We start from the raw sequence: 11710 nt of genomic DNA, 5'->3' as shown, positions 1-11710 counted from the left end.
ACCATTGTTGGTCATCCAACAAGATCCTTATGGTTACCAATTACATACAAGGTCATTATGGTTGCCTTACCCAAAGACATAATTTTTTTGGTCTCCTAACAAGGTCCTTATTCCTCACTATAGATGAGGCACAACATTTTAAGAGATAGACTTAACAATTCCATAATCATAATATTGGCCAATCCACATCCCTCAATCAGCATCCTGAAAGAGGTCTTGCTTCCCAACTGGGCAGCCCAAGTGAAGTCCACATTTGTTATGGATTCCATAACATCTAGAGTTACTAGTAGACACAGGCGCGAAAGTATGTAATTTCTGGGTTTATGAAAATAGCAGGGTTAGATGTAATTTCCTTTAATTTGGTGGGCCATTGCGTGGCCTTTGCTTGTATGCGGCATCCCCAATCCTCTTTTATAAGGAGGACAAGTTCTGGAATGAAATCAAGCATTGTTCAATAGGTAAATGAGATCGGGTTCTCTCTCTCACGAGGCTTAATTGGTGGAACTCCTTTGAAAGCTCAATCTCACAGCATTCCCTCACCTTCTTCCTCCCTAAGTTCGTCATCCACCATTGGGCACTCTAAGAACCCAAAGGCACATTCTCTTCATCATCATTAAACCTGGAAGCTAGAGGAGATTGTCGGGTGACTCGATCCATGGCTAGGGAACCCAACAACATGGTATCGAAATTCAGGACCTTCTTCTCCAGCTTATCCAACTTCAGTGGCAACGAGATGCTCCTCTACCAGGAACTTCATGCAAACCTTCCACTCAGCCACCCCCCCCCCCCCCCCCCCCCCCCCAATGCCTCCTTTGCGGCCTTCCGACCAGCCACCTCTTTCCCCACCACCTCCACCTCTTATGCGTCCAGCTCAACCAACAGTAGGGGCTTTCCACGGGACAAACCACCAAACAAAAAATTCCCAACCTGCCTCTGTCTTGGCAAGAATCCAAGGGGCAAAGCCCCATATGGCTGTCGCTCGCCATCAAGAACACATCCGTCTCTCCCTCTCACTACCACTCTCACCCTCCCAATGGCAATCCGACTTGGGCACAACTTCCGTTCTTCCAGCAGACTGCAAAGAGGCACGAAAAATTCACACTGTCTTTATATTCTCGGGAGGACAGGCTCCGGACAGCCACAATGTTCCTCCCGGTAATTATGAATATTTGCAGGCACATGCCATGGGTAGCAAACTGTATGGATTCAAGGGAGGTACCACCCCAGAGATGAAGTGCAAATCCAGAGAGTTGTCCTCCGAAGTGACCTCCCCTTACAGACATCCGGATGCAGAGAAGATGTTTGAGAGAATGCCAGATAGGAGTCTTCCCTCGGGGAACTCTAGGTTCTCTGTTTTTATGATGAAAGGGTATGCCACATTTCATGCGTTCCACTCCACAGACATGTTTCTACAAGGAAAAAGTACTGCATGTCTTGGTTTTGACTCTGAAGCTTTTGTGTACAAAACATTGGGTTGGGCAGCAAAGGCCTACCCAGTTTGTTCTGACAGGGCATGCAACGATCTGGTAACATGGAACTATATGATCCCTGCATATGAACAACAAGATGACCCCACTAACTGCACCCAAATTTTTCTATGGGGTGACCGAAAGTGGTCTTCAACCGGATGTGTCCTCTATTGCTTTTCCGAGCAGGAACACTCAAACCAAATTCCATGCTGCTGCTACAGCCATTTACCAGCGAGCACTCACTGCTCTTCGTGCATCCTCTAAGCACACTTATAGCAACATTGTTGCTACCACCTCAGGCCTACACCATATTGGTCTATGGATGGAGAAATTCCTTCAACAGACGAAGTATGTGGCTTTTTGTGAGCACATCATCAGGTATGGCAGCTTTGTGCTAGATTTTCTTAAGTTCAGCCTCATGATTGTGAATGGACGTCTTTTGCTCTCTACAATGCATATCCACAATCAAATGCAAATATTGAATGTCCCTGCTGCTCTCTTGACCTATACCATCCTCCTCATTGCCTATTGTCTGGTTGGGCATGTATGGAGGGCACAATACATTTATGAGGCAGTAAACTTAGTTTGGGCTTGCAGATATCATGTCATCCCCTATAGAAGCATTATAAAGGTCTTTGTAGCAGCCAAAATGTGGCATTTCGAACGGGACATTCAAGAAGAGACGGTCTCAGCTGGTGTGCATCCTACTGTTGTCACCTGGTCATCCTTGGTTAGTCACTGTGCTACAGTAGATCTAAAGGACTGTGCAATTCACCCAGTTGATAAAGTGATCCTCCTTGGCTATGGACCTCCATGGAACCGGTATAACACTAGCACTGCTTACAACCCTGTCCATGATGTTGCTAGTTCTTATGGGACTGGAGCTGCCATAAATGTGCATGTCCGGCTTGCTCTAGGATATATGTCTGTCATTATTTCAGATGCTGATATGCATTTCCGGACACGGAAAGCAATGGGGCTCCTTCCGAATGCCGTTGCAGTGCTAGACGGCCTCTGCTCTGACAAGTTGATTCAAGGCGCTATCACGCTATTTGGGTTAATAAGTAACAAGTGTACACTCCCTGCAATCGTAATCTATATGACTGTGGTGGACGGTTCCTGCACGGCACTGCAGTTTGCAGATGGCCAAGGGGTTTTCTGACAAATGCAGACAATTGGTATCTTTTCCAATGCTTTCAGCTATACAGTTTTTCTTCATGGATTGTGTCCAGGGCAGCAGCTGCCAGATGGGCTTGAATTTTACGTGGATAGGTTAGAGACTGGGCATTCACCAATGGATCCGTAGATGCTCAATGTGTCATTCAGAGGTTAATAGGCAAGGTCCAGACAGTAAGGGCTCACGTAGGTAGCTTGGTCGGCTTCTCAGTCTGGATTTTCGTTATTGCTGCTGTGAAAATGCAGCGATGGGTTCAACACTTTCCCATGTTTGTTGTTGTCGCATTCTTGGGGTGGGCCGGAGAGCCACTTCCCTTTTTTCAAATTGCAGCAGTTATGGCAAGGTAGCAAGGGACTACACCAAAAACATTCAACCCGGTTTGAAGTAATGATGATGAGCAGCACCTAGCATATGGAGGAAATCCAAATGTTTCACAGCAGCATAGCCGCAGTCATTGGCAGAAGGATAGTGCTACCTTTTGTTCTAGCTCTATCCAAGGCATAGCTGGTTTGTTCGACGCTATTTGGCTATGGCACAAAACAGTGCTGCCAACACTGGCACTGCTGAACACAGTGCTCATGGTTCCTATTCCATTCAGCCTACTAGACAGTGAAAAGCCCCTGGTGTTGTCTGGAATATTAACACGGAACCGCTGGTTCAATTCATGGACAGCTGGGTTCTCTGCTGATGACGGTGATGAGCACCACGCATGCAGGTATTTCCTAGTATTGTTCCATTACTTGACTGCTCGTCTGAATGACAGGCCATATGTAGTAGAGATAGTTCTACGGGGGCAGCCATATTGCTCTTGGCATTTCCCTATGCATTGGTACAACCAACCATACATCGTCACCATATTGATCCTGTTGTTCGTGCTGGTTTCAGGCCCTGCATGTTTCAAGGTGCAGCATGTAGATACTACAACCTTGCCAATGAGAGAAGGGGGGAGGGGGGAGGGCTCCATGGATGATGTTGACCCCAGTCCTTGATGGAGGGCGAGCAGAGATGCTGCCTGGGGGATGTAGATACATTCGACACGCATCCCCACATTCAAAAAAATTGATTACTATAGGGAATGCACCAGTTTTGGGCGTTCGGCCGACGGGCATGGCTACCGAAGACGCTACTTGAGAACAGGTGGAGACACCCACCAACAGACCCTACTTTTGATCTTGATGACAAACTCTTTCTCCAGGAGAGGGGGTGATATTATGGACTCCATAACATCTAGAGTTACTAGTAGACGTAGGCGCGAAAGTATGTAATTTCTGGGTTTATGAAAATAGTAGGGTTAGATGTAATTTCCTTTAATTTGGTGGGCCATTGCGTGGCCTTTGCTTATATGCAGCATCCCCAATCCTCTTTTATAAGGAGGACGGGTTCTGGAATGAAATCAAGCATTGTTCAATAGGTAAATGAGATCAAGTTCTCTCTCTCACGAGGCCTAAGGGTGGAACTTCTTTGAAAGCTCTATCTCACAGCGTTCCCTCACCTTCTTCCTCCCTGAGTTCGTCATCCACCATTGGGCGCTCTAAAAACCCAAAGGCACTCTCTTCATCATCATTAAACCTGGAAGCCAGAGGAGATCGTCGGGTGACTCGATCCATGGCTTGGGAACCCAACAACATCATCTTATTATTATCATGACAAGTTCCATATAATCCTCCTCTGGACAACCAACTGAAGCCCAGACTCCCCACTACAAATGAGGCACAAATTATTTTCCTTACCTATTCACTCAGTTTTTTCCTAGAATACTTAGTATAGGTAGGGCACAATATTTTTCCTCTCCTAGTTATCCAGCTCCACTACGGTTGGGGCACCCATTTTCCTGTAAGAATATGCATAAGCCCATATGCTAAGGGTCCAAATCTTAGGATTTTTTTTAAACAGTGCATTCTGTTCCGAATGCCAATAATACGCATCACTCCATATGCCAAGTCACGAATGCTTTATTCAGTATTATTGCATACACTAAAAGAGGGCGTATTGTATATACACATAGTTTTCAATATTGCTGATAACAATTATCTGAGACAAATATTCAGAGACATAAAATTTACTACTAACCCATATAACCCTCAATTCTTATTATAAAACATTAGTCAAAGGTCTCTTTCAACACAATAATAACAAGCTAGTCATTCCATGTTTTCAATTTCCTTTATACACTATTATCAACACTTATTGCATATTCTCCTAACATGGAGAGTATAAACCTTTAGAACCAAGGCATGATAATATTTCTTGATAAACCTTTGTCTTATTACTCAATCTCATCTTAATTAAAAATCCAATCATTCCTAACCAAACCTACTAAAGAAAGAACTCACAATAGTAATTATAACCCACGCAAATGAACTCAATGATGGCAACTCATTAATTTGGCCATGTAACTACTCATACATTTAACATCAATGACACTAGCTCATTTATCTAACGATCATAAATACAAGAATCTCAGAGTAAGACTACTAGATGTACTAAGTCACATTTAAGCCCTCTGAATAACTAGTCTACCACAAGGCATGTAAACATAGTTTTAACAACATAAAATAAATCCTTTTATCAATTTCCAAATTAATTTCTAACTCAATAAATTAAATTAAAATAACATCATTCACTTAAGCTCTATTTCAAAATTCTTATCCATTTTATAGCATGCATCTGAAACTAAGGACAATACATAATTTAAACTACAATAGCATCATTCTCTTAAGTTCTATTTCAAATCTTATCCTTTTTATAGCATGCATTTGAAACTAGTGACAATACTTAAAACACATGTATCACATGATTCACAAACAAGTGTGAAATAGGCTTAATTTGCATCTCTATTGCGAGGCCTCCTGATAGTGTATGGCATAGGCTATTGTTAGAAGATGGGTTCAAGCCCATAAGTCTAACTGGTGGCATATGGGTAAATAAGGAGGCTTCTCATAAAGATGGCATGAAGTTTTAAATACTTGTCTTTTTTATGTATTTTATTTTATAAAGTTGTAGCCCTAAAGACCATTGTAAAAGTTATAAATAAAGGTCTTGGCTAAGAGGTAGAGCATTCAAGCTCTCTCCTCCTTTTCTTCAAATTCTTCCAAGCTCTCTCCCTCTGTAGGTGCTCTGCCTCTTCTCCTCCATCCAAGCTCTCCCTTGGTGATTGATCTCTTCTCTCTCTCTTCTCCTTCTTCTTCTTAGTTTGGTTGTTCTTATCATGGGATCCTAAATTCTACATGATATCAAAGCATAGAGTTTAGGATCCCTTTTGATGAAGTATACAAAAAAATATTTATGAACATTTGTCCAATAAATCACTCATGAAAGAAGGAGTCCAGCCACGAAGAGATAAGTTAATTCTGGTTATTATTTACATATTTTCCTTCTATATGTTGTGGTCTTGATTTTTGGATTATTTCAAGACAAGATGATCTTCATATGAGAAGTTGTGAAGATTAATCTCTTGTGATTAAGAAGATGTAATAATCTTGATCTTCTTGTAGATAAATTACAAGTTTGATCAAGATTGGTTGCTACAAGTGTTTTATCAAGATTGATGAATTGATGGAAATGATTTGCAATTCAGTTACTTACATGCAACTTGGATCAATTTTCTATGAGTTGGATTTCCAGCACATGTTGTTGTAAGATCTCTCACACTTGGTGTTGTTCATGGGGTCTGGTTATTTAGGTGGATGATCTACATATGGTTAAATTCCAGCATCTACTTGCCCCAATTATTTGGCTGCCCTTTCTACTCTCTTGAACTCCAACGCTTAGTTATTTGGAAGTTCGATTGTCCCCATGAGTTGAGATTTATAAGAGACTGGACTTGCTACTAAGGATCTCGAAGAAAGAAAATTATGGTTCTTAAGTGTTTGACCAAGTTTTTAGAGTTTGGATCAAGGCATAAGTTTTTCAATCTATCCTCTTAAGATCTTTTTTTAAGGATATAAAAGGATTTGATTCATTTCTAGATGATGTCTCCCCTTGACACAAGCACAAATTCTTTGATGATTTAGTGCCTGATCTTGTGGAGAAAATTCTATATCTCACTTTGTCAGTGCCTGATTTGGTCCACGGATCCTTCAAAGTTGCATTAGTGGATTTTTTTTTTTTTTTTTGAGAAGCCCTTTTCCAATATCTTCGTGTGATTTAAGCATTTATTTTGCTTCAAGATGGAGATTGGACATACAAGTTGTAAGAGTGACATACTCAGAATTACTACTATCACATTAAGGGGCCTCTCCAATTATCTTAGTTGGTCACAATCGGTACGACGGGTTCTCATTACTCTTGACCTTCTTGGTCACCTAAACAAACCCTCTCCTCCGATTGATGAAGAAGATTTATCCTATCTCAAGTGGGTTAAAAATGATTATATGATTATTAGTTGGCTCATAAATAGCATGGAAGAAAATGTAGCCAACAATGTGGTCCACTTGGAAACAACCAAGGATATATGGGACACATGTGCTACGTTATACTCTAGCACGACCTCTTTGAAAAAATTGTTTGATGTCTTTTCATGAGTTTTTGGCCCGATTTTGAGGTCTTCTTCAAGAATGGAAGATCGTTCAACCGTATTCTACTGATATTGTGGTTCAAGAAAGGCAATGGGAAGCTTTGGCAGCAGCCATATGCTTGACGAATATCAAGCCATATCTTGAGGTTGCTAAACCCAATTTCTTAGCTCCTCTGCACTTCCATCCTTTGATGAAATAAGTGCTACATTGCTATGGGTCCCTGATCCATATCCTACCTCCCCTATTGATGCTTCATCGGCTCTATACTCCAGTAATAGAGGTACATCATCCTCCAACCGTGGATGCGGTAGAAATTTTAGAGGAGGTTGCACAAGAGGTGGTAGGATGGGTCCTACCCACTCACATACTGAGCCACACATATGCACCTGTTGTGGTGGTCAGAACCACCTAATGGAAAATTGTTGGTAGCTTCATAGCAAACCTGATTGGGCCACGACTAACCCAACCTCCATTAATGTTGATAAACTGGAGGAAAATATTGACTCCCAATCAGGAAAAATGACTCTCACTGTTGAAGACTATGTCACATTTTAAAAGATGAAGTCTAATATGGAGTCTTACCTTCCACATTTACCTACGACTACTACCACCATTGCCTCAAGTATGCTTTCTTCCTCTTCCTCCTCTTTATCTTGGATCATAGACTCTGGGGCCTCTAAACATCTGTCAGGTAACAAACACACGCTCCATTCTATATCTCCATGTCTTCCACATAAATTTGTTACTATCGCTAATGGTACCCAAACCAAAGTACTTGGCAAAAGCTCATCATCTATTACATCCTCTATTCCTCTTCAAGATGTCTTATTTTCCCCTCAATTTCCTTTAAACTTACTTTAGGTTAGTCAAATCACAAAAAATCTGAATTGCTCTATCACCTTCTCACCCTCTTCTTGTACATTTCAATATCTAACTACGAAATGGGTGATTGGTGGCGGCCATGAAAAAAGGAGTTTGTAATACTTATAATAAAATAGGACATAAAATTATAGGACTCCATTACTCTAAATCCAAATTAGGACTTCAATTTCAAAACGTAAGCCAATTATACTTTTAGTCATGATTGAAGTGAAATATAATACAAAAATTCAAAACCCAATTAACCCTCAATCCTAATCACAAACATTAATTTTATAGTTCAGAATCAATATACATCTAATCAAAGTTGTAGACCAAATCCACCTCAAGAACTTCAATTTGAGAATTCTAAACTCAATCTATTCCTAATCATATTTAAATCAAACAGAACATGACCTTTAGAAACCCAAATTAACCCTAATCCAATTCAGTAACTGGGAATTCAGAATTTCAAACTCAACATGGTCCTAATCCAGCTTCAATTGAGACATACATGAAATATCAGAACTCATTTAGCCTAAATTTGAATTGAAAACATCAATTTTATATGCTTAACCCAATTTACACTTCTATTCATACTTAATCAAATCTGAAATACAAAATTTAAGAACCCAATTAGTTTTAGTTCAAATCAGAATCATGAATTCAGAAATCTGAAAGTCAACACACCGCTGAGCACACTCAAATCAAACAAAACACAAATTCAGAACTCTAACGGTTTAAAATCTGAACTCAAAACACTTCCGCTCAAGTTAAAAGTCAAAATTATTATGTGACAAACTATGAGAAGGGAAAATAGAAGTATGAAAATCAACGAGAGAAATGAAGAAATGAGAAGGGGTAACTAGGTTTTGAACTTACCAGATACAAAAATTAAAACTCTAAATCCAGCGGAAGAACAAGCATCATCTAACCTAGGGAAAGCTAGAACTTTTCATTCCAAAAATCAAAAGAGGTGGAACATGAAACCAGAAGGGGTTAAAGAGGAGGGAAAGGAGGATGACAAAGTTTTGGACTTACCTCTTTCCTCCGCTGCTTCTTCCTCCTTTTGTCGAGTTCTTTCTCTCCCTTTCTCTCTTTCCTTCTTCTTTTCTCCTTTCCTCTAGAAGTTGAATGAACCTTTTTGAGCCCCCTTTTCTTTCTCTTCTACTTCTCTTTCCCCCATTTCTTTTTTTAAACCCTTTCTCTAGATTAACCACAATGCCCCTCTCTTTCTCTCTAATTCCACCACTGTCCTTAGCAAAATGTAACAAGAAATTTTAAGTTGACCAATCTGTCCACCCCAACTGATCGATCCTGCATCAATCCTCCTGATTATGAAAAACTATATATGATTGATCAATGACTTGTGTCTGATCGATTATGCATTGTGTCCCTCATTGGCATACTTTTATATGTTCTATCAATATTATATGTATCATCTATCATGCTTTTTCAATGCCTGGACAAGATTGATCGATTAGTTCAATGGGTTGATTGTTTATTCTTTATAGAACATTCTAGCCAAGTTCTACTTGATAGATCAATCGATGCTTTATATTTACAGCCAGTTTGCATTTTGGATGATCGATCATTGGCAGATAGTGATCAATCATGCCAAAGCCAAGTTTCCAATTTAAGATTCAAAGCATGATAAAAATTTATCCTAAGTGATTTCAACATGTTTAAAACTTGGATATGCATTGGTAAAACATGTTTCGAGAACTATGCCCTGTAGCCCCAAAAAATTCATTTGTACCTCAATTTTAAATATTTTGGGGATGCTCTCTTACATAGTTAAAGTTCATAAAATTTTCTAGACAATTCGGACTCTAAACTTTCATTCTTCATTTCTTCACTTGTGGGTGCTTATTCAAGATGACTTGACACACAGATGGAGCTTGAGGTCTTGAGAGGCATATGCCAGTTCTTTTGCAAAAACCTTAATTTTTGTGTCTCTTGAAGGAAAAGCCTCTTAAATGTTAAATTTATAATTGTTAGCTAGATTAAGTTTTTTATCAACAAAATATATATGGGAGTCAACACTTGGTCACCACAATGAGTTTTGTTTTATTAATGCTTTGATCGATCACTAGGCTTATGAAACTCAAACATTATAACCGTTACACATGGTTGATCTATCATACCTTTTCGTTGATTGATCAACACTTTTTGTAAGCATTCAAAAAGGGTTATTTTGGCTAAGAATCTTATAAATAAGCTTCGAAAGTCATTGGGAAGCAATAAATAAGCATTTATTAGCATATCAAAGCATTCACAAAAGGTTTTGACTTTTGAAATGCTAAATATGTAGGCTTTTAGAGAGAGAAAAGGCTAAATCTGCCAAAGTCCCTCATTTTTTTTCTCAAATTCTCCTGGCATTCTGAATTGAATCAAAGCTCCATTATACAATTCAAAGGATTGGAAGTTTGGATCTCTTTAGGAGAAGGTTGTTTCTCCTATAAGAATATGCAATTTTCTCTTTCATCTTTTGTATTTTCACTTTGTTGTGATTGAGGTTTTGTAGAACCATAGTGTAGAAGGGAAGTGTCCACTAGAGCTAGAATCAAGTTATAGAAGATCTCTTAGGATAGATTTGTGTTGTGTAATTGGGTATTACATTTGGCCCAAAGAGAGTTGGACTCTCTTTACATGTAATCTTTTAAGAGCGGACTCTTATATCTCAATTGACTTAGATGCATGCTAGGATGTGAGAGATATCTGCAAAAGGAGATAGACACTCGTAGGATCCTTGTTAAGCACATAGCCAATACAACCCAAAAGACCGGCCTGTTAGGAGCGGAAGGCATAGGTACTTAACTGAGGACCATAACAGTACACCCCGCCTTCCCGAGCCGACGACCATGGCGGCATTAACATAGCAATGAGAGCCTTTGGGGAACGTCCGGGGATTGCGGTTGCCCGCATACGCGGGGAGTCGAACTCGAGACGTAGCGCCTGCTCTGATACCAAATGTTAAGTACCTAGCCAATACTACCCAAAAAACCGGCCTGTTAGGAGCGAAAGGCATAGGTACTTAACCCAGGACCATAACAATCCTTTCTTCTAGGATTTTTATTGTTTTTATGTATTATGTATGTATATTGCATATATATGGCATACATTTCAAAAATCTGCAACACAATTAATTTTATTTTAATAAAATTTATGACATTTTATTAAACTGTATTTTTAAGTGTTTGTCGTTGTTAAATTCTTTGTATTTTAAAATTGTGTAAATATTTATACTAGGAACTTTTAATATATAAAAATAAATTTAAAGAATAAAAAAACTTTTTCCTACAAATTTAGTTTTTGACAACATATATATTAAGATTTTTGCTAGTGAAATATTATTTTGAACTGGTAGAATGTATCTTCTCCAGGTAGAAGTGAGTCTTTTCTAATAAATTATTTTATACGTTATATTTTTAGTACTAGCAAACTCTGGTTTTTTGCTTACGAAATTAAAAATTATGTTGATGAATTTGCAAGTGTGTAGGCAAAGTTATACTTTTACCAAAGGACCTGTATGTTTTAGCCAATTAATATTGAACTCTTGTGCAAAAAAGGTTCAAAGGTCCAGAGTAAAAAATGAATAGAAATGGGGCAATGGCTTATGTTGGTCCTAACTAAAGATTTCATCAACAAAAATTTTGGACTTCTACTACCACAAATATATCCATTGC

This window comes from Aristolochia californica, unplaced genomic scaffold (assembly GCF_029961685.1).
Source record: "Aristolochia californica isolate CCGP_79_NKW_82.1479 unplaced genomic scaffold, dmAriCali1.0.hap1 SCAF_12, whole genome shotgun sequence".
NCBI classification, from domain to species: domain Eukaryota; kingdom Viridiplantae; phylum Streptophyta; class Magnoliopsida; order Piperales; family Aristolochiaceae; genus Aristolochia; species Aristolochia californica.
The sequence above is the reverse complement of the archived record's forward strand: the minus strand, read 5'-3'. Positions refer to the sequence as shown.